General features: G+C 42.8%; 1 long non-coding RNA gene across 1 annotated transcript in view; it reads right to left on the bottom strand.

Moving 5' to 3' along the window:
• The window catches only part of LOC141374088 (uncharacterized), a 51,192-nt gene that overhangs the window by 20,560 nt on the left and 4,776 nt on the right, over positions 1-25,856 (bottom strand). The window contains exons 2-3 of the long non-coding RNA XR_012380655.1: positions 8,210-8,687; positions 7,178-7,420 (exon numbers count right to left, since the gene is read on the bottom strand). This is a non-coding gene — a long non-coding RNA (uncharacterized lncRNA). The remainder of the gene's footprint in view (positions 1-7,177; positions 7,421-8,209; positions 8,688-25,856) is intronic.

Below are 25,856 nucleotides of genomic sequence, written 5' to 3'. Positions count from 1 at the left end.
TTTGCAACGTTTCCCCAGTTTACTACACCTACCTCATACTTCTTAACTTATCCTACTACTCTGCAAATATGCACTGTTCACCAAACTTAGCATAAAATACTCGGTCTAATTGTTTCTTTGGCTGTTCATTTCCTTTAGAAGTCACTCATGCCACGTAAAACTTACATTAAATAAATGTATGTACTTTTCCCCTGGTAATCTGTCTATGTCAATTTAATTTTCAGACCCAGCCAAGGATCTTAAGAGAGTCAAGAAAAACTTTGTCCTTCCCAAACAAAACAAAACAAACAACAAAAAATGTTAAACAAAAATGAGATTTTAGTCTTTTAGAACCTGCTCCTTCCACTATTCCCTACACCAGAACTGTTAAATATTATTTCTACTGTTTATTGTATTGTGTCCTTCACCTTTGAATGGGAGACAAGTTTATGTTGAAATCTCCTGATATTGCATGAAAAGGTTGAGCCTGTAAGTATTTTTCTGGGGGGATGGCTGCTAGCTTCCATCAAGCTCTTCAGGATATCTACAATCTAAAATAAGAAACCCATTGTTTTATACCCTCATTTTAAATGGTGGGAATAGATATATGTGGCAGAGAAAGAGACAATCTACTTGTAAGCAGATATCATGATTCATTTAACCAAATCCTTCTTATTGGACAGGTAGGTCCATTCCAGGTTTTGGCTGTTACAAATGATACCCAGTCAATGTAACTGTTGCTTTCAAGTTTAACCACATAACTATTTCCCCATGATGCTGCAGGATATGAAGTTGCTGAGAATTTTTAAAGTGTGGAGTAACCCAGACTGACAAATTGCCAAGCCCTTGGAAGGTGGCTTTTCGCCCAGTAGAACCCTTATTATTCAGGCACTACAGCTTAACGCCCTGGAACTGTTCAGTGAGAGAGCCCATCTCCTAGAGGCACCAGCTAGCTGTGGGGGGAAGGAGCATCACTTCCTGCCTTTGTCTGGGGTTCTGACTGACAGAGACCTGCCCCTCACTCTGGGGCCCAGTTGCAGCGAGTGCCTCTTGCTTACATTTTTGCAAGGACATGTGGGCAAGCCCAGGCTGATCCCCACAGCACACTGCACCTTGGTCACCGACTGAGCGCCTGGTGGTTCCCTTTGGGGAATTAGGATGATCTGAGCATTGGGGGCCTGCCAGTGGGAAATTCACACAGCTGAAAGCAACAGGTCTCCTTCTAGCAGTTTCAATAGGGTGGAGGAGGGAGGGGAAAGGCAAGTAAATAAGCAAGGAGGTGGCCATCAATAAGGGGTTCCAGTGAGTCTGGTTCATAAGTCTGAAGAGATTCAAACCCGTGTTTTAACATCCAGGAACTGGAAGTTAGTAGGGAAGCAAGGCTGTTCTCTGAATTCAGATATATTTTCTTCCTGGGGTCTTATTAAGGTATTTACTAAAATAGCTTTAATCATCTGAAAGTAAATATTGATTGGGTCTGTGTGTGTTTATAAAAATGTATCTGGTCTGGGAGATGTCAGGCAATCTAGATCATCACAGAGGACAACAAAATCAGAGGGTGCCAACCTCCACATTTTCAAGGACTGACAATACTCTTGCCAATGTTAGGGTCATGTGCAAAGCAGGTACAGGGCTGTGTTCAGCACCAAAGTCCCCCCAAAGCGGCAGAACACAACTACCAAAGGTGTTATTGGTAATTTATCATCTGGAGCTGAGCTCATAAGAATTTGCCTTTTTAAAAATTGTGGGTAAGTTTAATTTGGACTTTTGAATGACCTTCTCATGATTTCAGTTTTTCCCATGGGGAAACTCCAGCACCATCCCATGTCAGAAGCCACCTCCAAATGCATGAAATATGAGGGATGACCCTCCCTTCCCTTAGCTCTGATATTTCCCTGGCGAGGACTTTGGCTCAAACGCCCCTGCCGTCAAGTTGCTCCAGATTGCAATCTCTCTAGCAAATAGTGATGTAAAGGTTTTTGCAAAAGCCTCTCCAGCAGCACACCTACCCTAACCTTCCTAATAGCACTTTTCTTAGAAGCCCAGCATGTGTTATCACGCCTTGGCAGATGGAGAAACGAAAACACAAAAAGATTAAACAGCCTATCTAAGATGACCTAGCAAGTCATCCACCAAGTGCGCGACTCCTGACAATGTGTGACACACAAATGCTCTGATAACTCGACCTCACCCTTGTTTCTGTGCAGAAAAATACAGGGAGTAGTTTACTGGCCCCAAAGACCTCATAGTGCTTTGAAGATGGCAAATTCAATCCGACCCTAATTATCTAGATCCAAATCAGGCCTGACAGAGTCTTCATTAGATCTAAAAATCCTGCCTGTTGGAACTCTGGGTCCACTGACTTGCTCATGTCACCATAAATTGGCTGTTCTAGAGTCAGGAAGGGTTCTCAACAAAGTGTTTACAGATGATGGTCATCATGTATGAAATAAAAAAAGTGGTTTTATTAGAAAACATGAATAATTATAACAAAACAGTGCAGCAGTGGCAAGATCTCATCAAAGAAACAGTCTCTAGAATGGCCTAGACATGGGCAAAAGATAACCCAGTTATTTAAACAAACTAACCCCCCAAAAAAGAAAATCATGAAGATATTATCCCAATCCCATCATGGAAACTAATGCAAACTTCTCTTTTGAAGCCGAATTTCATGTTTGCTAAGTTGCATTTCATATTATTTTATGTCCCAGGTCAGAAAATGGCACCCTCCATACTGAAAGAATTCCTCTAACCCCAGACAAGCCATTTTCTTTTCTTTTTTTTTTTCCACAATGGAATCAAACTCTGTCACTTTTTTCAAATGTGGTGCCAGTGAGACCAGCCCTTCAGATAAGCAGAGTCAATGGCCATTGAGTTAACGTGACTTCAGGGGAGCCAAAAAGCCTGCCTGCCAAGCGGCCGAGGGCTCCCACCATTAAAGTCACTCGGATGAATGGAGCATTGCATTTCCAAAAATGCTCCTGTCACAGATACTAACGTAGGCTAGAGCCGTGCCCGGGCCATCAGAGCCACTCGATGCTTACTGAATGAATAAAAGGACAATTGTTACCCAAGAAGTATAATAAGCTGTGATTACATTGGTTAGAGTCTATGCCAAAAATATAAAAGTATCTGGAACATATTAACTCATTTGCTCCCTCTGTACGTGGTTGCAAAGTCCGTCTTCAGATTGTCCATCTGCTAACGAGCCCTGGCTAGTGTTTAAAGAAATAGGACATTGGAAAGGAAAGCGGGCAGCCGAGGCAGCGGACTGTGGGGTCAGGGGCTGGAAGGATGCTGAGCTCTGGTACAAGGAGAGGAAACCCAGTAGGTAAGCTCAGAGTACCTCCAGTCGGTATAGATCCGTGTGTGTAAGAGATAGAGCCGTGCATTTGCATTTATATTCCTGATTAAATTGACGAAGTCCTGGCCCTCTCCTGCCTCAGTGGCTCAACAGAAGAAATGGAGAATAGTGGTATTTGTCTCATGTCGCTGAGGAAAGGAGTTAGATGAATTCATCCCCAAAGAGAGTCTGGAACGGTGTCAAGCAGATAAAAAGTATGATTATTGTTATTTCGTGTGTGTGTGTGTGTGTGTGTGTGTGTGTGTTCCCCACATTTTTCTAGTATATTGATAACCAGTTTTCAGTTAAAAACAAAATCTACTGACACGTGGATATTTGCCTTACTTGATTCTTTCACAGGGTGGAATACAACCATGACTGGTGGCAAAGGTGACGGGGACACTGGACATCAGGCTCTGCGTTCCCTCTGAACGGGTCTGAGTGATAAATCCGTGCCCCAACCACGATGAAGGTCACCTCAAAAGCTTATGAAAAGCCTTATGCTTAGGCTTGTAGCATAGGGTGAGACACAGCCCTGGAATTAGCAGTGCTCACTTCCCGGGCTGCTCTGGGCACCCATCTAGAATCATGAACTGTGACCCACCTCAATGCCCTCAGTGGCCCTTGAAGGCAAGAGATTAACATGCCTGTTTTATTTCCAAATCAGTGAAATGGATGGGCTCTTTCCAACTCTGGGGAAATACAGAAGGAGGAAGGGGGCGATAAGCAAAGGAAACAAGTTTGGGTTTTTTCCCCCTCCGAATTGTAGAGTCAGTGTCCTGCGTAAAATGTTATTATTTCCTTGTTATTCTTATGCAAGCTTCCCTCATCTAGTGCACCCAGTTTTGAAAACACAAAATGATTATTCGCAGCATAACGTCTGTAAAGGAAATAGACACCTATATGTCTACAAGATATTGAGGGTGGGCGATCTATTCTAACCCTACAACTTCTACAAATACACCACATATAAGTCGCATCACTGTCTCAGCAGCTGTGGGCCCGGGTGTCTGTACGGTAGAGATAGAGAATTGCCTGGTGCGTTCCAACTCCTCGGTAGTGTCCCCAAGTTAAGGAAATGGCAGTGCCCTGTAATAGTGACAGCAGAGAGATGTCTGCTCATTGATATGCAAATGACAATAGCAGGCATTCTGCTGTGTTTAAGGAATCCCGTGACTGGTTTGACCACAAGCAGGTTATTAAAGTGAAACAAGGCTATTTTGTCCATTATGAAAAGCACTGCCCTGTCCCAGTGAGTGGCACATTCAGGGCTATTTACATTTCAATGACAACCAACAATAAATCAATATAAATACTCCTTCAAATCCATTTTCTTTCTCAAAGAACAATAGCTGTTCAAAATCACAGGGTTAAACAAGAATCTGAATCAAGCAGCAATCATAAAAAATCCAGCATCTGGCCAATCCTATGTCTGTCAAATCATTCATAAGTAAAGACCCTCAAAGTGCTGGAGTAAAGAGAAATCTCCACGTGCAGTCCTAGAAATTGAGGTCCATCTCTAAATAATAACAATAATAGCGAGTACCTCCATGTGTCATGTAATATGTTTATATGTATTTACTATGTGATGGAAAATACTGTATGCCAGTCCGTATTATTGAAATGGGTGCATTGCATGCATTACATCAATTAATCCCTGCAGTGACCCTGGGAGGTGCGTACCATTATAACCCTCATTTTACAGATAAACTGAGGCTGAAAGAGGTTCTATAACTTGTCCAAGACCAGAAACCCAGTATGTGGAAGATCCAGGTTTCTGATCTTACCTACATTGGAGTGGGGCTCTTAACAACCATCCTCCCCAAAGATGCAGGGATGGAATTGGATGACAGCTAGTAAAATATCCTGGGGACTTAGAATATTTTGCCCAAGTTTGACCAGAGATTAAAAGCTGTAGTTCAGGGGCGCCTGGGTGGCTCAGTTGGTTAAGCGACTGCCTTCGGCTCAGGTCATGATCCCGGAGTCCCGGAATCGAGTCCCGCATCGGGCTCCCGGCTCAGCGGGGAGCCTGCTTCTCCCTCTGACCTTCTCCCCTCTCATGCTGTTTCTCTCTCTCTCTCTCTCTCTCAAATAAATAAATAAAATCTTTAAAAAAAAAATAAAAAAATAAAAGCTGTAGTTCAGTCTGTGAGAATACTAATAACTTTGATTTAAAAATCATTGGGAATGAACCACTTATCTATAATAAATTCTACCATTCATTCAGTTTTACATCCAACAAATAATTATTGAGTCATCAATAAGTGTGAGGTGCATGCTAGAACCTGAGGCTAGAGCAGTGAACCAGACAGATAGAGCCCTGACTTCATTTAATTTACAGTCCTCTGGGGGAGAGAAATACTTAAAAATCATCTTTCATTACAATTGTGACAAGTATGCAGAAGGAAAAGGCCTCAGTGCAAGGAAAACAGATAAAAGGAAGACGCAGCCTAGTCTGGGAAAGTCAGAAAAAGCCTCTCTGAAGAGGGAACAGTTAAGAGGCTTGGAGACTAGATAAGAGTAAGCCAGATATAGGAAGATCAGTGCAGGGAAGGAGCAGGGGTATCAGGATGCTTTAAGCTGCCTGCAAGTCAAATAAAACCCACTGCAAATTTGCTTAAAACACTAAAAGTTATTTATTGGTATAGCTTCAGGCACAGTTTGATCAAGATCTGGTTTTCATTTCTCTAAGAGTCTCACTGTCCTACCAAATTTTACATGTTCATTTTAGTCACTTAGTTTCTGTCATGACAATGTCTACCAATGACAGTTTATTTGCTCACAGTCACAGAAAGAGTTCTCTTCTTTATGCTGATTAGGCAACCCCAAATCAATCCTTCTAACTAGTGGATGCCTCTGTCTGACTTAAGTCTTGGTTATCCACACCGATCATTTTGGTAAGGAGAATGGGATTTGTGTAACCTTGGACCTTAGGGGTGGGTCCATTCCATCCAAATCACATGACCACTAAACATAGGTGGGCTAAACATGGAGGAGGCAGCAACAATTTCAATTCTAGACAGAGAGCTATTCTAATCAAAGATAGAAACAGGTGTGGAGAACCTTAGTTGGTTAGATTAGATGTTGGAGGATCTAAGTCCCATGGGAAAAATGAAGAGGAGATTGGTGTGAGGGAGACAATGCTGTAGAGGTCAGGTGGGGCCTTGAGGGCCATGTTGAAAATTTGAGGTCTGTTCCAAAGGTTAATGGAGAGTTTCTGTTTTTTTGTGATGATCAAACTTACATATTAAAAACATTCTTGTATAGGAGAAAGATTTCATCAAAAATATGTGTGTATATATCTGATACATCCATGTATATACATAGACTATGTCTGAAAAATATACAATACACCAGTAAATGTGGTTGCTTATAGGAAGAGGTCCTTGGAAACCAGAGAGCTGACCAAATACAGAAACTTTTCACTGCATGCACTGTTGAGCTTGTCTTTTTTTTTTTTAAACCTATTCTTACCTTGTTCTTAGATTTAAAAAATACCAAGTTAATTGTTTCCAGTGAAAGCTCTGTCCACTGTATGGAGAGAAAAATCAGAGGCGGGGAGGAGGGCCGGGAGATGAGACAGGCGTGGTAGTTGCCTGGTTTCTGATGGGACAGGAACAGGTCACCTGCGGCTGAAGTTCCCGCCCTTCTCCACTGCATAGCTAAGCCTTCTGTCCCCACAGAAGGCTCACAGACGTAGGACAGAGTGAAACGGCTGCCAAGCATGAGATGCAATAGGAGAGGAGGCTTGAGAAAGAGCCAGAAGCCACAGAATGGTTATAAGATAGATGATGGGAGCCTGGGGAAAGGGAGCAAGTTTACATTTGTGCAGAGGCACAAACTTATTTGACTTACCTGAGCTACTGATAGCCCCAGCTGTATAGTTATACAGATGTGACACTTCTGAAAATGAGACTCTGCATCTGAGTCGAACTCCTGGGATTCCAGGTTGTAGAACGGGAGCCTGGAAACCTCTCTAGGAGGCAGCCCACATCCAGCTAGAAAATGGGAAGCTGCCGCCGACTCCCACCCTGCAGCCTGACTTCACATCCATGCTGGGTCAAGTTGAACCGAATAGAATGCAATGTGTCCACCTTGCTGGCGCAAGTAAATAATGAAATGATTATCAACGGGACAAATGAACATCAGCAGCAATTTTAGTGATAGCTGCATACAATTAGCAAAATATTAGTAAAATGTAAAATGGATTTTGAGAGAACACAAACATTCAATCCATGGCAACAGGGAACTCTTTGTATCATGCTTCTCTCTCACTGTGTTTAATCCCTCCCATGTCACAATTCACATCCTCTGTAAAGTCCCATTCTTACCCTTTACGTTGGTTGTAATCATACCTTTGAACCTCTCATCATTTTGTGATACTCCCCTAATCTCATTTATGGGTACACTACAGCACAGCGGTAACGAGTGAGCCATCTGGAAAATTGAGTTTATACTTTTGGTCTCCCATTTACTGCCTTTACAAGCTGTGTGACCTTGGACAGTTTACTTAACATTCCTGTCAATCCACTTCTTCATCTGTAAAATGGGGACAGTCATGTCATGTACTTTACAGTGTGGTTGTGAGGAATGAATGGGTTAATATGGATGTGATGTAATATGTATTATTATATATATAATTATATGTATTATATATATATTATATGTATATATTAGCGTATATACATACCTATCAGTTTGGAGCACATTATAAGCTCTAGGTGGGAATTGGTTATTGTTACTATTACAACTATGCATACTAGTTATTGGCATATTTGTCATATCTTTTATTTAGATTGTATCTCAAATTATCTGATAGACTTAGATTCTTTTTGTAACATAATTGGTCATCTAATATACCATGTGACAAACTACCCCAAAACTTACCAGTTTAAAACAACACGTATTATCTCACAGTTCTTTTTTTCAAAGATTTTATGTATTCATTTCTTTGAGAGAGAGAGAGCACAAGCAGGAGGAGCAGCAGAGGGGGAGGGAGAAGCTAACTCCCCACAGAGCAGGGAGCCCAATGTGGGGCTGGACCCCAGGACTCTGGGATCATGACCTGAGCTGAAGGCAGATGTTTCACCAACTGAGCCCCTCAAGCGCCCCTGCCTCAGTTTCTGTGAGTCAGAAATCTGGGTATGGCTCAGAGTCCCCCAGGAGGCTACAGCTGAAGTGTTCACCAGGGCAGCAGTCATCTGAAGGCTCAACGAGGGAAGGAGCCACTCCCGAGCTCAGTGGTACGACTGCGGGAGCCACAAGTCTCCACTGGATGCTGTCTGGAGACATCACTTCTGTGCTGTGTGGGTCTCTCCATTGGGAGCTCGGAACACAGCAGCTGGCTTCCCCCAGAGCAAGGGCTCTGAAAGAGAGAGAGAACAGAATCACAGGTTTTAGCAACCTAATCTCAGAAGTGACAACCCATCACTCCTGCTATTTTCTGCCTGTTAGAAGTGAGTCAGTATGTCCAGTCTACACTCAAGAGGAAGGGGTTACACGAGGACGTGAATACAAGGAGGTGGCGGTCTCGGGACCCCATCTCAGAGGCTGCCTCCCACACATAGTAAGAAAGAGGAAAATGAGCATTTGGGGAATGTGCCAAATTTACTGGATAACCCTTGTTCTGAAAGACCATCACTAACAGACTGAGCCCAAGAACTGCACAGGTCAATTACGTCTAAGAGAATATTATTTCATAAACCCTGGCCGATCCCCACTTTTGTGTCAGACACTGTGTCTGAAAAGGAAGGATACTAAAGTTTTAAAAAATAAACTTTAAAGCTGGATAGGATCTGGCCCAACTTTCTCACTGAACAAATAAGGAATTTTAGGCCCAGAGCAGACAGACTAGTTGTCCCGAATCACACAGTAACACAACCACTGCCAGGACCCAAATCTCCCGATCGGGCACTTTCTCCTCTAATGGCAATACGGGAGTTCCCTGCTGCTTCGTCCTGTGCAGCCATCCCCCGCCTTCTGTGACTTGAAGAAAGACTATAAAAAAGAACTGAATCAATGGGACATTCGTTATCTTTAAATGCATGTAGTTTTTTTTTTTTTAAAGATTTTATTTATTTGTCAGAGAGAGAGAGAAAGAGAGAGCGTGAGCACACAAGTAGGGGGAGAGGCAGACAGAGGGAGAAGCAGGCTCCCTGTGGAGCAGGGAGCCCGGTTTCAGGACTTGATCCCAGGACTCCGGCATCATGACCTGAGCCGAAGGTAGACACTTAACCAACTGAGCCACCCAGGCATCCCTAAATGCATGTGGTTTTATTAAATTCAGTCCCTCATCTTAAGACATTCTTTAAATAAAGACAAACTATTATCCCTGAAGTTCCTACATGCCTAACAGATTTTTATGGGCTCCATTCTTCTGGGCCCCCCTGTTGTTCCTTGTGCTGACTTTGCATTTAAGCTTCCACACACCACCTGACAAGAGACAAGGAGTTAGACATCACTGGAGCGGGACAAGCTCAGAGAGAGAGCTGAGTGCCACTCTGCTGGGGATGGGACACAACTTGCCCCCAAACCATCCAGGCTAGAGTTCTCTCCTTTTGCCTCCCGACTAAGGCTGATGTTTATTTGTCTCTTTGTTTGGCTTGCCTTCAACCAGAAAGCACTGCTTACATGTGTCAAACTCAACAAGGCCACTTTCTCCTTTTGGAAAAATAAAATAACTTCTGCCCTAGTCATGTCTGGGAATGGAATGCACTTCAAGAGGAAAATACAAGAATTTTATTTGATATAAATAGACTCCATCAATTCAAGGAGCGGGCGTGGAAACTGAAACATTGACAGGTAATTATCAAAAGTGCCTTAGAAAAGCAAGTTTCTGTGGACAATAGCCACAATTTATTATTATTATTGTTGCTAGCTTCCCTGATGTTCTCCATTTATGATTCCAGTAATCTTGTCTCTTTTGATGAATGTACCTTTTGTTTTTCATTAAAGTGTCAATGCATTAGACAAAAGGCCTGCTGAGTATGACAAAACTCATGGTCACCTGACAGAGGAAAACAGGACTTTATACCTGTGAGCCAAAACACAATTGTCCCCACAGGATGAGAATGCATATGTACAAACCCACGTGTTCGCGCGCATGCGCACACACACGCGTGCACAGACACAAACCTTGTTCTTGACAGTCCTGGAGATGATTTTAGGAATCTTTTAGCCAGGTTAAAGTGGTATATGTCAGGTTTGACAGCTCCAGACCACGCATAACTGAAACCAGCCACCTCCACGCCTACTGACATCTTTATGTCTTATTTGTTGTGATCTTCCTGAATCCCTAGACCAATCTGAAAGGAGTATGAATCTCTCTCCTTCAAAAATCCTCAGGTCCCTTCCCCTGACTGGAGATCCTGAGCTATACGTGGTGGGCTTTGAAGCATTATTTACTCCTAGACAGTCTGCTCCGATGCTCCAAAGCAGCTGCTTTTCAAACCCTTCCCAGCTCCTATGGGGGAGGGGGGAGGGGAGAAGTAGTCCAGATGTCGGTCGATAAGGGTATGAGATACCAGCAAATGGGACCCAGTGCTAGGTGTTTAGGCAAGCATTTCAATATGTTCTTAACTAGTCAATCACTAGGGTATGTGGATTTTTTTATCTGTCTAGTGTCCTGGGCCAGTGACACGGTCTTGGAGAGTTGTCAAGAGCTAATAACTTTTCACAGTAATATCCTCGACAGGGAAGAGGAAATGGGATTTTCCAGGGCTCAAGGCTGAATGATTGTAAAAAAATTTTTAAAAAGATAGCAACTGAAAAAACACTTAGAATTACAAGAAAAGAGAAAGCAAATCAACCCCCCCCAGTCCCAACATAGAAAAAATGTGAAGTCTACGTGTGCCACAAAAGAAAGAAATTTTTCAAAGGAAAGCTCAGAATTTTAAATGTATGCAGAACATTAATTTTGAGGTAATTAGAAAAAGCTATTTTCTATTCATCAAAAATCAAAGGTGTGTACACTCTGGATAAAGATTTGGCTACCAATTAATAAATTCATAAATACCCATGGAGTCTGAAACATGCCGTCCATATTATGTTGCACTTTGAAAACTACTTGGTCCTAAGAGAAATTGTAAAAGTGGAAAATAGACTTTTGAAAGAAGCTATTTTTCCCCTGTGCAACCTCCACTCCCATCCCTGTGTACTCACTCAAGACAATATTTTAAAACAAAGAGTGAAACTAGAAATCGCATCCACTGCAATATTCCAGCTTTGTTTCTGTTCTTTTGTTCATTCATTCACTGGCTAAGCATTCACAGGGCTTCCCCTTTGGCTAGGCACTGTAATAGGAAATAAAAAATGAGTGAGTTACACAGTCCCTACTCAGGATCTCCCCTCTAAGTGAGAGTGACACACATAGAAATAAACAATTGTGCCCTAAATGCTACATCAAGATACAGCATTATCAAAGTCCAAAATGCTGAGTGTCTAAGACTAGGGGATTTAAAACTGTCTCTACAGAGGAGGCAACATTTAAGCTGAGTCTTAAAATACAAGTAAGAGTTGGCTAGGTGGCAAGGGGGGAGCTTCACACGTATTTCAGAGAGGATGAGGCATTTGCTTTGATTGAAGCAGAGTGTGCACGCGGATGGATGGTGGAGGCAGGAGGAGATGAGGAAAAGTAGGGGCCAGTCTGTAATTGACTCAAACACCATGCTGAGGTATTTGAACCTTACCCCACATGCAACAGAAAAGGGTCAGAGATTCCTGATGAGGAAAGATTTCCTTTATACCCAAATAAATTCAGGTGGTATCACAGAGGATGGAGGAGAAATTTCGGTTAGAATGGGTATTTTACATGGCTTCACAGAAAGTCCCACCAACGCCAAGCCTAGTTTCTGCCCAAGCTGAATCCTGTGTGTTACCACATCTTCCTTTTTTTTCCTTTGTAATCTTCATCTCATTCACCTTTATTTATCTTCTGCTGATTCGTTCAATCAACCATTCCATCATTCAACAAATATTTGTAGAGCGCTTACTAGAAAGCCAAACACTGTGTAGGGACCAGTGATGAGTCCCTAAGAAGGACAGGCCAAGGGGTGCCTGGGTGGCTCAGTTGGTTAAGCGACTGCCTTCAGCTCAGGTCATGATCCCGGAGTCCCAGGATCGAGTCCCGCATCGGGCTCCCTGCTCGGCGGGGTGTCTGCTTCTCCCTCTGACCCTCTTCCCTCTCGTGCTCTCTATCTCTCATTCTCTCTCTCAAATAAATAAATGAAATCTTAAAAAAAAAAAAAAAAAGAAGGACAGGCCAAGCGTAGAGTCTAGCAGTGCTTGGAGATTTATTTAAATACAAGTAATTGAAACGATGTGTAAAGAGCAAGATGAAGGGAAACTGGGGGTGGGGGGGGGCTTCCCTAAGGAAGTGGTGGTAAGCCTGTGACTTGAAGGATGAGTAAGATTTAACCAAAGTTCATGTGTTGGAAGGAGGAGGGGGGAAAGGTAGAAATTACCTTGCAACTGGAAAATAACCAAAGGTAGGAGGAGGCATGGTACCTCGGAGGAAGTGAAAGCTGCTCCACCTGCCTGGAGAGTTGAACAAGCTGAGAGATGGACTGGAGTTAGAGCTTGCAGGACTACGCTCGCCATGTGCACCAACCCAGTAGGCTAGGCTGTGCTGTAGAAATAGAACCCTAACACTCAGGGGCTTAATCAACAAAGATTTATCTCTCTGTCAAGTAAATTCCAGTGCAGTTCAGATGACATTCCAGGGCAGTTCTCCAGTTCTCCATGGAGTAATTCAGACACCAGGGATCCCACTATCTCTTGATGTTACCATCCCAACATGTGGCTTTCAGGGTCACTCCAAGTGGTGAAGAGCATATACGGCAGTGGCTCCTAAATACTCTGGCCCAAAAGAGACATGTTCATCCACCGCTGTCCAGAACTTGTCACAAAGACCCAACTAACTACAAGAGATGCTGGAAAATGTAGGACACACATGGGCCATTTGTTGATCTCCAATATCTCTGTCAAGCATTAACAGGCTTTATCCTAAAGATAATGGAAAATCACTACAGCCTTGCAAGCAGGAGACTGCTGGGATCAAGTTTAGGTTGTAGAAATTACCCCAGCAATATTGTGGAGAATGAGTTGGATGCACAAAGACCAGTTAGGAGATTTTTCAGAAGTTCAAATAACAGAAGATGGTGGCTTAGAATACAGTGGGGTCAGCCTCCCAGTTTAATAAACACCTACATTCAGACATTCAGAGATTTTTTAAGAATCCTAACAAGAAATTGGTTTCAACTGGTACTTGTAACAAAGTAGAATTTTCTTAAGAATAACAATAACAGGGGCTCCTGGGTGGCTCAGTTGGCTAAGCTTCCAACTCTTGATTTCAGCTCAGGTCATGATCTCAGGGTTGTGAGATTGAGCCCTGCCTCTGGCTCACATGCTGGACATGGAGCCTGCTTAAGATGCTCTCTCTCCCTCCCCTTCCCCCCCCCCCCCCCCCCTCTCTCTAACACAAAAAAAAAAAAAAAAAAGAACAATAACAGAATATGTAAACTATTGGCTGAATTTACCTAGTAGTTTAACGGATTACAAAGAGTTGATTTCTCTTCCCATAGGTTGGGGAGCAGGAGATGCTGCATAGCAAAGGTCCTTTGGCTCTAGTTCTATGGAATGGTAAAACACGGTGAGGAAATCATGGTACTATCTGACAGAGTATCTTGAAGCTGAGGCTAATGCCGAGATCATGGAAGTATACAGAGCAGAGATTCAGAGGGCAAGCTGAATAATAAACCAGAAAAAGGATATACAGCTTTCCAGAACCAGGCAGGTGGGTCAGAAGTCAGATTATTGAGCCAGGGAGCAGAAGGATGGGCAAAGGTGCACAGAGGACAGTGAGAGCCGCCAAAAAGTGGGGACTCCAAATTGTTTTTATATCCTTTCAGTAACCTGGAAACTGTAATCACTGAGCTAGAGGGAGGGCAGGCAATGAATGTTCCTCCAAATAATTTCCCCATCGATCATCTCCTTATCATGTCCAGAACTCATTTTTTTTTAAATTTCAGCTTTATTGACATATAGCTGATTTGATTTGCACGTAGCTCCCAGTCTTCCCCATCTCGATAAAAATCATCCACTCTCCACTCAAGTACTCCTGCCATAAGCCCTTCTTGAATTCTCTTTTTCCTCCTACACTACTTCTCTATGTCTGATCCATCAGCATGTCCCTTGACTCTACTCTGATATATGGTCTTAGTCCAACCACTTCCTGTCATCTCCATCATAGCCCAAGCCATACCAACTCTTATTTTGATGATAGCAATAACTTCTTAACAGGCTCCCATCCTCTACTCCTTCCTCTTAAACTATGTTCTCACCACAGACAGAAAGATCCTTTTTGAGATATGAATATAGTCATATTACTCCCTTCCAGTGGCTTCTAGTCCCACTTAGAATAAAACTGTGGCCAGGGTGCCTGCGTGGCCCAGTCGGTTAAGTATCCAGCTCTTGGTTTCGGCTCAGGTCGTGATCTCAGGGTCTTGAGATCAAGCCCAGCGTCAGGCTCAGCAGCTCAGCTGTGAGTCTGCTTGGGATTATCTCCCTCTCCCTCTTCCTCTGCCCCCCACCCCCATGTGTGCCCATGCTCTGTCTCTCTCTCTCTCTCTCTCAAATAAGTAAATCTTTAAAAAAAAAAAAAAAAGGAATAAAACTATGGCCAACAATGCTCTTCAATGTCTAGGCTGTGCCTTCCTTCCTGATCACATTTCCCTCTCTTCCCTTTATTGCCCTTGTTCCCTGGATATGCAAAGCTCTTCTTTAAATATTAAATTAAATTATTATTAAATTATATATCACCCCCTTAGCCTCACATCTGAACATCTGATCTAAAGCAGCCACTCAATACAAAGCAGTAGATCTATTTTGATGCTCTGCATATATTTTTTTGCCCTCTAATATCTTCTTCCTGAGTTACTTCCAGGGTGTTGCTATCAGGTTTTCATCATGGTTAACTGTCTGTTTCTCCTAGCAGAATACACCCCCACTGAAAGCAGCGGCCTACCCCGCCTTGATCCTTGCTGTTCCCACAGTGCATGGAATGGATCTCAGTGTGTAGCGGGCACTCTGTTCTAATTAGGTGAATAAATACATGAGTGAAGAAATACATAAATGAGTGAATTCTGCTTCTTTCCTGGGCCTAAAACCTCTCCCTCTTGATTGTCTTCTTTCCATCAGCCTAGAACCTTGAAGTCTCTTAGACCACTGAAAAAGGGAGTCCTCCCTTGATCTCCTCTTGTATTTTTCCATTCTTTCCTCTTCCTTGTTGATAGAAATGTGTTTTTTTTTATACAAACACTCTATAATTATTGCATAACCTTCTCTAGCTTCTGACTCTCTGCTCAGTGGAAACGGGTCCAGCTCCTGCTTGCCAAAGCAGCCTTTGCCTTAGTGACCCTCGCTGCCACCTCCCCTGCCTCCCCTTCTTCAATTCTTGATCCCCAACCATCTTTTCTTTCTGCTGGGACTCTCTGACCATTCCCTCTCGGTTCTCTTCTTAAGACAATTTCCTGGCCTCCTCCACACTATTTTCATGCTCCTTCTTTCCTCCTGTCAACTTCTGCTCTTTATCACGTGGCTTTGGCACTCTCCCACCCCCTCCCACTAAATTGGAGTATGCCCGGTCACTTTGAATCCTGGGGTCCCTGCCTTTCTCCCTCTCTACCCTCTCTTTCTGGCTGATTTCATCTCCTCCTCGGACTTCAAATACTTCTCCAAAATAGATGTTTAAAAAATCTACACCTCCAGTCTCTTACCCCCACTACATATACTTGGGTAGCCCACAATCTCTTCAAACTCGGCATGTCCAAATTTGTAAGGTACTGTAATAAGGAAATGGGGACTCAAAGGTTTTACAGTTTACCTAAGAGCATCTGACTAGGGAATGGTAAAGCTGGAATCTAAATTCAATTCTCCCAGACATCAAAGCCCATATTGTTCCTCCACGTCCCTTTGTCATTGTGTTACAGCAGCAGAAAGCCGAACAGCCAAAATGTCTTTCTAGAGAGTAGTTCACTATATTGTGAAATGGCCAAAAGATGAAATTCGATTCCACGATTAGAAAAGATGCTTTAGAAATATGGTTAATAGCGTGGGGAAAAGTGAAACATGAAACTATATATAGTAAGATCCTAATCTTATCATTATGATTAGAATAAAGTCTGGAAAGGAAACATAAAAGGCCAACTGCTATCTCCATGTGGCAGCATGATTATGGTTGAAATAATTGTCTTTTTTTCTCTACGAGCATTCATTCCTGCACTCCACTGGTGCCCCTGATTTCTTTTTGGAAAATCACCTCTTCTTCATGTGTGTCGTTTTTTTTGTTGTTGGTGGTGGGGTTTTTTTTGTTTTGTTTTTGTTTTTGTTTTTTGTTTTTATGTGTGTATCTTGATGGGAAAATAATGAAGTTTCCTCAGCCAGATCCTTTTGCCCACCTGGCCGGTATAAGCCAAGAACCTTGCATATTGGCCAAGATGAGCCAATAAAACTTTTTAGCTGAGTTACACTGGGAGAGAAAAATGTCAGATCCCATTCAATCCTATAGTGGCACCAGAACTAGGGAATCAATTTCCCCCTACATTAATTCCTAGAGCTGCCCTGCTTGTTCTATTTCTAAACTGATTCTCTGGCCTCTTGTCCATTCTGGAAGCTTCCTCACATCCCTTCAATATTTTTTTTTTCTTGGCTAAATTAGCTCTCGGTTGCCTCTGATACTTATGACCAAAGAACCCTGACACATATCTGTATGTTCTATTTTCTACAGTAAACACATTTTGTCTTTATACTCAAAAATAAAGAGGGAAATGAAAGTTAAAAATCTAGTAACAGTAAAAACAGTACAAGGTACCAGTCTGAAATATGGTTGTGATAAACCTGGGTGAAATGTGGGGTTTGACCTCTCCTGATCCATAACTTCTCCTAGTAAATCACCCACTTCATGTGATTTCAAAGTGGCAGCAGATCAATAGTATCCCCTTCCTATACACACAGAAAATATTTTTATTTCTACTTCTAATAAGTTTAGGGTCAATGAGAGCCTACCAAAGCAAGACTTGGATTATACTGGAAAGAAAATATATTCTTTTTTTTTTTCATTTGATACATGTGTTGAATGCTTCCTCCATGCCAGCAAGTTGGTCTACAAAAATGAATGGTACCCAGTTTGGGCTCCTTAGGTACTTCTTCCTGCACGTTGAGGCAAATGCATAGCGGATAAATTGCAAAATGCATGGTAAATGCTACTATAGAGATAGGAGCAAAGTGCCATCTCTCAAGACAGAGATGAACTATCATTTAAAAGATTCTAGATGATTAGGAGGAAAATAACAAAGACCCAGCACTTATTGTTTTAACTGAAAAGTGTGCTACGGCAACTTTGCAAAGAGGATGATCATTCCAATGAGAAAACATGTGGCAAAACTATGTTCTATTCGTGGCAAAATCATGTTATAGATTGTAATTTTCATTCCTTTTTTTAAGCGCATCCAATAAACTGTCAATATAATCATTATAATTTTTGCGTTAAATACATTTAAAACACCTTGTAGCGTCTTTACCATCAACTTGCTTTAATAAAATAACAGAAATTGTGGCTCCTGGGTGGACTTCGGCTCAGGTCATGATCCCAGGATCCTGGGATCGAGCCCTGCATCAGGCTCTCTGCCCACCTGGGGAGTCTGCTTCTCCCTCTCTCTCTGCCCTTGCTTGTGTGGTCTCCCTCACCCTCTCTCAAATAAATAAATAAAATCTTAAAAAAAGAAGTAACAGAAATTCATCTTTGACACCTCCCTCTAATCAACCCCATTAGTATTTACCTTTGTTTTTCTAAAATCCATTTCCTAATTTCTCAGTACCAAGGGCACCAAAAGAATTACCTTGTACCTCCCACTGAAGAACCTACCCAGCCTCTGTCTCAACACCATGCTTTGGGTAAGATAGATAGATTCCTCCCGAATGTATCTTCACATCCATTCTTACCTATTGTGGGTTTCTTTCTCTCAAGACATTATCCGATACTTACTCCCACCAGTGTGTCAGTACCTGTAATGGCTCAGTGGGACGCTGCTTCTTGCTAGCATGGTTGCATTGGAAATGAGGCCTTCTGGAGAAAGGAGCTTAGCCAAAACAAAGACTAGTGATCCCACTGGTGAAAGTTTTGATACTGATAGGCCAAACCAAACCAAACCACCCAAACCCTACTCCCAGGTGTTTTAAATCAGTAGTTCTAATGTTAGGCCTTAGAAAAATAAGTGCATCTATATTAAAAATATTTTTAAAAAAAAAGTCTGGATCCTCAAAGAATGATGACATAAATAAGCACTGCATCTTACTCCAGTGTCAGTACATAAATTCCAAGAAAACTCAAGCCCAGGAACATGCAGAGGAGGTGCTTGGGGACAGGCCTCATGCAAGGTGTTTGCCTCTGCCAGCTTCCTACCTCCCCTGTCTCTGCCCTTCCGGGTCATCTTTAGTCCTCCAGGAAGTAGTAAGCAATACAGACAGAGGATGAGCTTTGGAATCAAACAGTCCTAGGTTGATCAATGGACTCTGCCACTCACTCACAGTGGGATCGTGGGCAAGTTACCAAATGCCAGTGAACCTTAGTCTCCTCATCTGAGAAAGGACAACAGTAATTTCTTCCTTGTAACTGGAGAACTAAATGATGTCACAGAAGCCTCTGACACATAGAAGTACAGGAATCGGCGGCTGTGAGGATACTTGGAGTCATGCTTTGCCAACAGTAGCAACACACCCAACCCTGCCCTTTCCCTAGAATAACCTATGATTCAAACCCCCCAATAAACAAACACACACATCTATGCCTTCCCCCATGGTACTCTAAACTAGTTCCTACAAACCTGAAAATGCCAGGGGTAGCCTATGCTACAAAGAGCCTCTGTTGAAGAGAAGATGCTTGGAGAGCCAATGTTCATATTTGAAGAAGTATGTGTTGTCTCCTGCTGTTCTGTCTCATCACTTGTTCCAGAAAAACTGGGCCTGCTACAGGTCTACAATATTATCTACACCAGGTATGGGTAGGCTCATGGGCTTCTGAGAAAGAACAAAAGGAGCAGACCTCAAGTCTCTCCACAGCCACACTGACTGCTCTGTGTGGCCTGTGGGCGTGGAGGCATATGTGTGTGTGAGGAGATCTTAAGGAGGATTCCAATTTCCTATTTCCATATTTATCCTGTGCTCAGGCAAGAACGCTAAGTACATTTGTTGCTCGTCCACATTTTTAGAATTGGAAAATGGGACGGCCGAGAAAGATCTTAGAAACTGACCAGTGCTGCATTTCTCAAGATGTGCCCTGTGGACCAAGTATGGCGTCTCTAAAGATGGGGCCAGAAAACGGCCTTATTGAACAAGCATCTCAGGGAATTCTTAAACACTTTCAAGATCGTGGGGCGCCTGGGTGGCTCAGTTGGTTAAGCATCTGCCTTCAGCTCAGGTCATGATCTCAGGGTCCTGGGATTGAGCCCCATGTCTGTCTCCCTGCTCAGAGGGCAGTCTTCTTCTCCCTCTCCCTCCGCCACTCCCCCTACTTGTGCTTGCTCTCTCTCTTTGTCTGTGTGTCAAAAAAATAAAATCTTAAAAAAAAAAAGCACTTTCAAGATCGAGAGCCGCTGAGTTAGCCCAAATGTCCCCCTTTCAAAGTGAAGATATTAAGGCCTGAAGAAAATGAGTGATTTTCAAAAACAGAGGGTCTTCACTTCAGCACTACTGACATTTGGGACTGAGTAATCTTCTTGTTGGGGGGGCTGTCCTGAGCATTGCAGCATATTTCAGGGCATCCCTAGCCCCTTCGAACTAGACGCCACGAATATCCTCACGGCTGTGACAACTAAAAATGTCTCCAGACATAGCCAAACATTCCCTGAGAGACAAAATCACCCCTGACTGAGAACCCCTGCCTAAAGTCACACTGATAATCAGAAGGGGAAGCAAGACAGCACTCAGTGTCCTGATCCACAGCCCACTAATCTCTCGGTAGCTACCGGCTCTTCTTCTTCTGCTGTGAGAGGCAAGAGGAGGGGAAAGAGCCCTCGAGCCATAAAGGTGGGTTAAGCAAGGGCCACGGCACTGCCATTCCCTGGGAATCTGGGACGTTACCCTCCGCTTTTTTCCTGACTTACTGTGCAGCTAGTCATCCCTATTTCTGTTTCTCCACCTGTTTAAACCTTGATCTTCCAGGAGAACTGGCAGGATTCTGACTGGCAACACCTTGGAAACCCACACAGAAGGGTGCCATCCAAGAAGCTTTTCTAACTGAGACTGATTTAAAGGTACCCCTGTGTAGAAAACAAGAGTGTCGTGTTTTCAATTTAACGCCATGCCAGGAAGAGGAGTGTGGTGGGGAGAAATGCAAAAGGGATAAAAAATGTGGCTTCTGGTCCCAGGTCTTCCCCATCTGCCTTTGTGGCAGCTCTCTGATCTAGAAGCAGTTTCTCCATCCAATGAAGGGATTAAAATATGTCGCTGCATCTGGGCTTGGACTCACCTGTGACCTCTGTCCAAGGGACCCTGTCACTGGTCATCAAAAACCCAAACCCCACCTTTCCTCCAATCCCCAGCTCACTCACTAGTCCTCATTTTCTTCAGTGATAGGAGGTTATGCTTATGGAGGCCTTTATTCTTAAGAGACGCACCCTGAAGTATTTAGGAATGGAGTGTCATGATATTTGTAACTTACTCCTGAATGGTTCTCAAAATCATATACTATGTATATTACATATACACGTATACATGTATGCATAGATTCTCATACATAGAGGGAAAACAAATCTACCAAGTTATTGCTGAAAGTTGAATCTTATTGAAGGGTATATGGCTGTTCATTGTATGATTCTTTCCACTTTTCTGTATGCTTGAAATTTTTCAAAGTCCGGTGTTGGAGAGAAAAACAGCTCCAGCTCTATCTCTTTCACAAAGCCTTTCCCAAATTAGCTGAAATAATTCCTCCAAATTCCCACAGCACTTATGTACTCTGTGTTTATCACTTTCTACCTTGTGTTATAGTTATTTAAGTGCTCGCATAGTGGGTCATAAAATTGCTAAGGCAATACTCAGCTATGTGGAGAACATTTGTTCTGAAACTGCTCTTTATTTAGTCTCCAACTTCTCTGCTCCTCTCACAAGACCCCACGCGGCTGGAAGAGGGAAAAAAACAAAGTAAGTTTTAGCCCAATCTCGTCATCTCAGATTGATCATAGAATTTAAATGGTCGCTTTAGGTAACTCAGTCCTGTTTGGACAGAAGCTGGGCCCTGAGCTCTGCTCCCCCTTGATTCCCCAGGATGGCATTTGGGAACTGACTGGGTTCGGGAGACGTCCCGGGAAGGGGCCCCCAAGATCAGCTTATAAAAATGGCTAGTGATATTATACTGTGATGCAAATGCTAACACCACATCTGGTAATAAGGCCCTTGAGGGATGTGTCAGTGTTCCTAGAAGCAGTAGAAGGAAGTGTCATTGCTGTTGCTGGAGGGGCTGGGCAGTGCTCCGTACTTACAGGTTCTTTCTAAATATCTGTGTCCACCGTCTCTCTGGTCTGTTGTTCCTACCCCCACATCATGACTTCTGCTTTTATCACTCACCAAAATGCCACAAAGTGATAAATAATAATTTGATACTAATAATTACTAATGGACTGAATGCCAAGCTCTTTGCATGTAATATCTCATTTAACCCTCAGAGCAACCAGATAAGTCAGTACAGAATTATCTTCTAAGGACAACCAGTGGTCTCTTCATTGCCTGATTGTTGACCTCACCCTTTCTCCAAACTCTGCGGCAATAGATACCGCATGCCACGCTGTCCTGGAAACTCCCATTTGCTGTGACCCCCTAAGTTACCTAGCCCACCGCTTCCTCTCCAGCCCTATCATTGTACTTCCTTCCAGTTCAGCCCAGTTCCATCCATTCCAGCAAGTCCTCTAAGTTTTCTGGCCACCCCACCTTTTTCAATCACCTTCTATGTTCCCTCCAGTGTCCATCATGCCCCTTCAGGGGGCCAACTGGTGTTCATTGAACACACTTCATTGAGCGCTGCTTTGTGCCCAAGCCCATTGTCCTCAGTCGTAGGAAGACAAGGCCAAGAGAAAGAAAAGCAGGCCCAGTCCCCACCATCACGGCCTCTGCAGTGACTCTGCCTGGGCTTCCATCTTGTGCCACTTATTCAAGCAAGAAGCCACCCTCCCAGCACCTCCTTCCAAGGCTGCCTGCTATCTCTATCACCCATTTGACACTCTCCAAGTACAACTTTGTGGAGTTATTCATCCTATTTGGGGACTGTTTATTCAGGGTAATAATAATAACACGAGTACTTTTACAGACTGAGTGGCCCGCCTATGCCAGGCACTCATTCTATTCACACAGTCTCTAGTTCTCTCACCAATACTGCCTGAAAGGGGCAGTTTATCTCTTGGTACTAATGAAGCACTCCAGGTTCAGAGATGATAAGTAACCTGCCCAAGGCCACATAATTAGTAAATGGCATGATCAGTGGGAGAATCAGGACTCCTGGCTCCAAAGGATCTCTCCAGGCTGAGCTGTTGACTTTTTTGTGGCATCACGCACTGAGGTAGTAAACAGCCAGTGATGGGTGAGGCAGGGAAGTGTGAGTTAGATTTGCGTTCAAGTTCCAGCTATAGCGTTTACTGGAGATGTGACTTTGGGCAAATTCCTGAACCTTTTTTTTATCTGAGTATCCTTGTTTTAAAATTACTATTGTAAAAATTAAGCAATGCCACTCACCTCACAAGGATTATATGAATGAGAAACACCTAGCAAAGCACCAGGTATTATCACAGGCTCTTTCCTGTCTCCCTTTGTTGATGAAGATCATTTAAAACATTGTCATGTCCCTTATTGTGGCTGGTATAAATGCCTAAGTGTGATGTTAAGAAATATCTGCAAGCAGGCCTTTCAAGGATTTGCGAGGATATTAAAGAGGCAGGGACTGACCCAGGGTGGTAGAGGCAGTCCAGTTGAAAGGAGATGGAAAAGCAATCCAGAAATCCGGCAATGGGAGGGAGGTGTTGCCGTTCCTTTTGTTAGGGAAGGTTTTCCAAGGCACAGCCCCTGAAGCTTTTGTGTGTCAAAAGCATTTTAAATGCCTGCCACAGGTGCGCTCATATGATATTCCTTCTGTTGGCAAAGAAAATGTGGGCTTATCAAAATGCTAATTGATATTGTTCAGAAGGAATCTGGAGGCATCCGGAATAGAATCTTGCAAACAAGCTCAAAAGCCCACTCTTTTTCTTTCTCTATAAGCTGGCTACCCATTCCAGAACATAATGTAGCTCATAAACTAAACTTCCACACTTATGAAATCTTTACTAAGCGCTCTGAGAGATTTACATCTTCCACTTCATTCATCCTTTTTTAAAAAGCCCTATGAGGTAGAGATTATTGTTTTGTGTGTGTCAAGTGTTCAAACTGAAGCCCAGAGAGGCTATATATCTTGCACAAAGGTCACACAGCTAGAATTATCGGTGAGATTTGAGCTGATTCATCTACTGAATCAATAAATATTTGTTGAGTGACTACCATGTCCCAGGTCTCTATGATTTGAAAGCTAATGTTCTTCCTACCATCTAAGTCTTCCTAATAAAATACATGATATAATAGGGATCCCAAACTTTGACAACATTCTGTCAAAAAGTGAAAGCAGTTTGGCCAGAACATGACATGCTCTTGGCTCAGGAAAGATAATCAGGCTGGTTGGCCTGGCCGGGCTAGTGTCCACATGCCTGGGCACTGCTCCACGTGTGTCCTTCTCCAAGCTGGATGCTTACAAAGAGTGGTCCAAGTGCCATTCTCAGACAAGGGTATGTGAGTATCTGCATTCGACTGCTTATCAAACTTTATGAGGATGATACACTTCAAGACGTTTATTTATTAGAAATTTGGAAAGAGGCAAAGATTGGTTCACACAACTCACTAAAAGAGGGAAAATCCAATTGGAACAGCGCCTTACCTTTGTTTAGGGCAGGATCCTGTTCAGTGTACTGTAACATAAATGCTGCCATTTTAGCCTCATACAAGCTTATGAGATCTAGAAGGTGATGGTGATTGTACCCATTCCCAAGGAAACTGAGTTTCAGGTTGTAAAGATCACAAGTACTTTAGAAGCGTCCAAGTTTCCGTGTCTACTTAATGGCAGAACCAAGATTTGAAATTAAGTTCTTTCTGCTCCTTCCAGTATGCCATCGGCATTGGTCAGGATGAGTTAGGTTAGGCTGCAGTAACAAATGGCCTTCAGATCTCAGGGGCTCACCAAAACCAAGCTTGACTTCTGACCCACATTCCGTGGCAGCTATGGCTTTGATCTACTTTGTGTGTCCGGCAGGACCCAACTGACAAAGCTGCCTCTACCTGGAACTTAGCCACTCATACAACAGAGTGAAAAGCAAGAGTGGTGGACCCCACACTGGCTCTAGAAGCCCCTGATAGAAACTGTCATCCTCAGTTCATTGACCAAAGCAAGTCAAGTGGCCTTATCCACATACAATATTGCAGAGATGTGTTACCTTCCACAGGAAGGGACCCCAAATAGGAATAAAAACATTTCAATTTATATTAAGACAGTAATGTATGAAGTTGTCTTGAGCCTTGTTCCATGAAAGTATTCTTTAACAAATGTAATTCTGATTAAGAAATATTTCAGGTATATTCAGCCAAGCAGTCATCTTAAAAAATGGAAAAATTGAATAATGAAATGAATTTAGGGTTAAACAAGCAACAATTCTAAAACATGCCTACTGAGCATGAAACCTGCATTTGCAAAGAAAGCAACTTTCACTCTGGGAATAAACTTTCCATTTCTGGCAGGAAAATTGAATAACAGCACTGAAGTTATCCTGTGAATGGGCGTCAGAGTGTCATATTTGAATGTGTAATGAGTACACATTGGCAGAAACCCCCTTTGCCACATGACTTCAAAACAAACACCAGTCAGTAGGGAACTACCAGCTGTGCTGAGTAGAAAAAAAAAAAAAAGTGCACTCACACCCCCTCCGTCCATGAAACAAAAATCCCCTCCGAAATCACCTCCTCCAAGAATGCAGGGGCACAAGTGGATTCTCACACGTGTTCAAGTACAAAACCCCACCCCTGGAAAGCCCTCCAGGCAAAGCCATTTAAATAAAGTTCAGAGGAAGACAGAAGGAAGACGTGAAACAGAGTTCAGGCATTCACAGAATTTTGCCTTCCCTTAAAATCAACTGGCAGCTTTAAAAGGGAAAAAAAAAAAAAGAAGCATTTCACAAGAGTTTAAAGAAGCTGATTTCCAAAGTTGGCTGATTTATAATGTCCCTTACAATTCTAAGATCTTATGATTCTGTAAGTTTCTGTGATGATGAGAAGCAAATCTATTTTCTTATCTAAGTATAGGAAAGAGGGAGAGAATATGCTTTATGTAATAAAATATATATAAAGGAAAAACACAGAAAGAAAGAAAAAGAAAGAAGAAAGAAAGAAAGAAAGAAAGAAAGAAAGAAAGAAAGAAAGAAAG

The sequence above is a fragment of the Callorhinus ursinus genome, unplaced genomic scaffold (genome assembly GCF_003265705.2).
Source record: "Callorhinus ursinus isolate GAN/ISIS: 27379988/994484 unplaced genomic scaffold, GSC_fseal_2.0 scaffold14, whole genome shotgun sequence".
Lineage (NCBI taxonomy): Eukaryota > Metazoa > Chordata > Mammalia > Carnivora > Otariidae > Callorhinus > Callorhinus ursinus.
The sequence above is the reverse complement of the archived record's forward strand: the minus strand, read 5'-3'. Positions and strand labels throughout refer to the sequence as shown.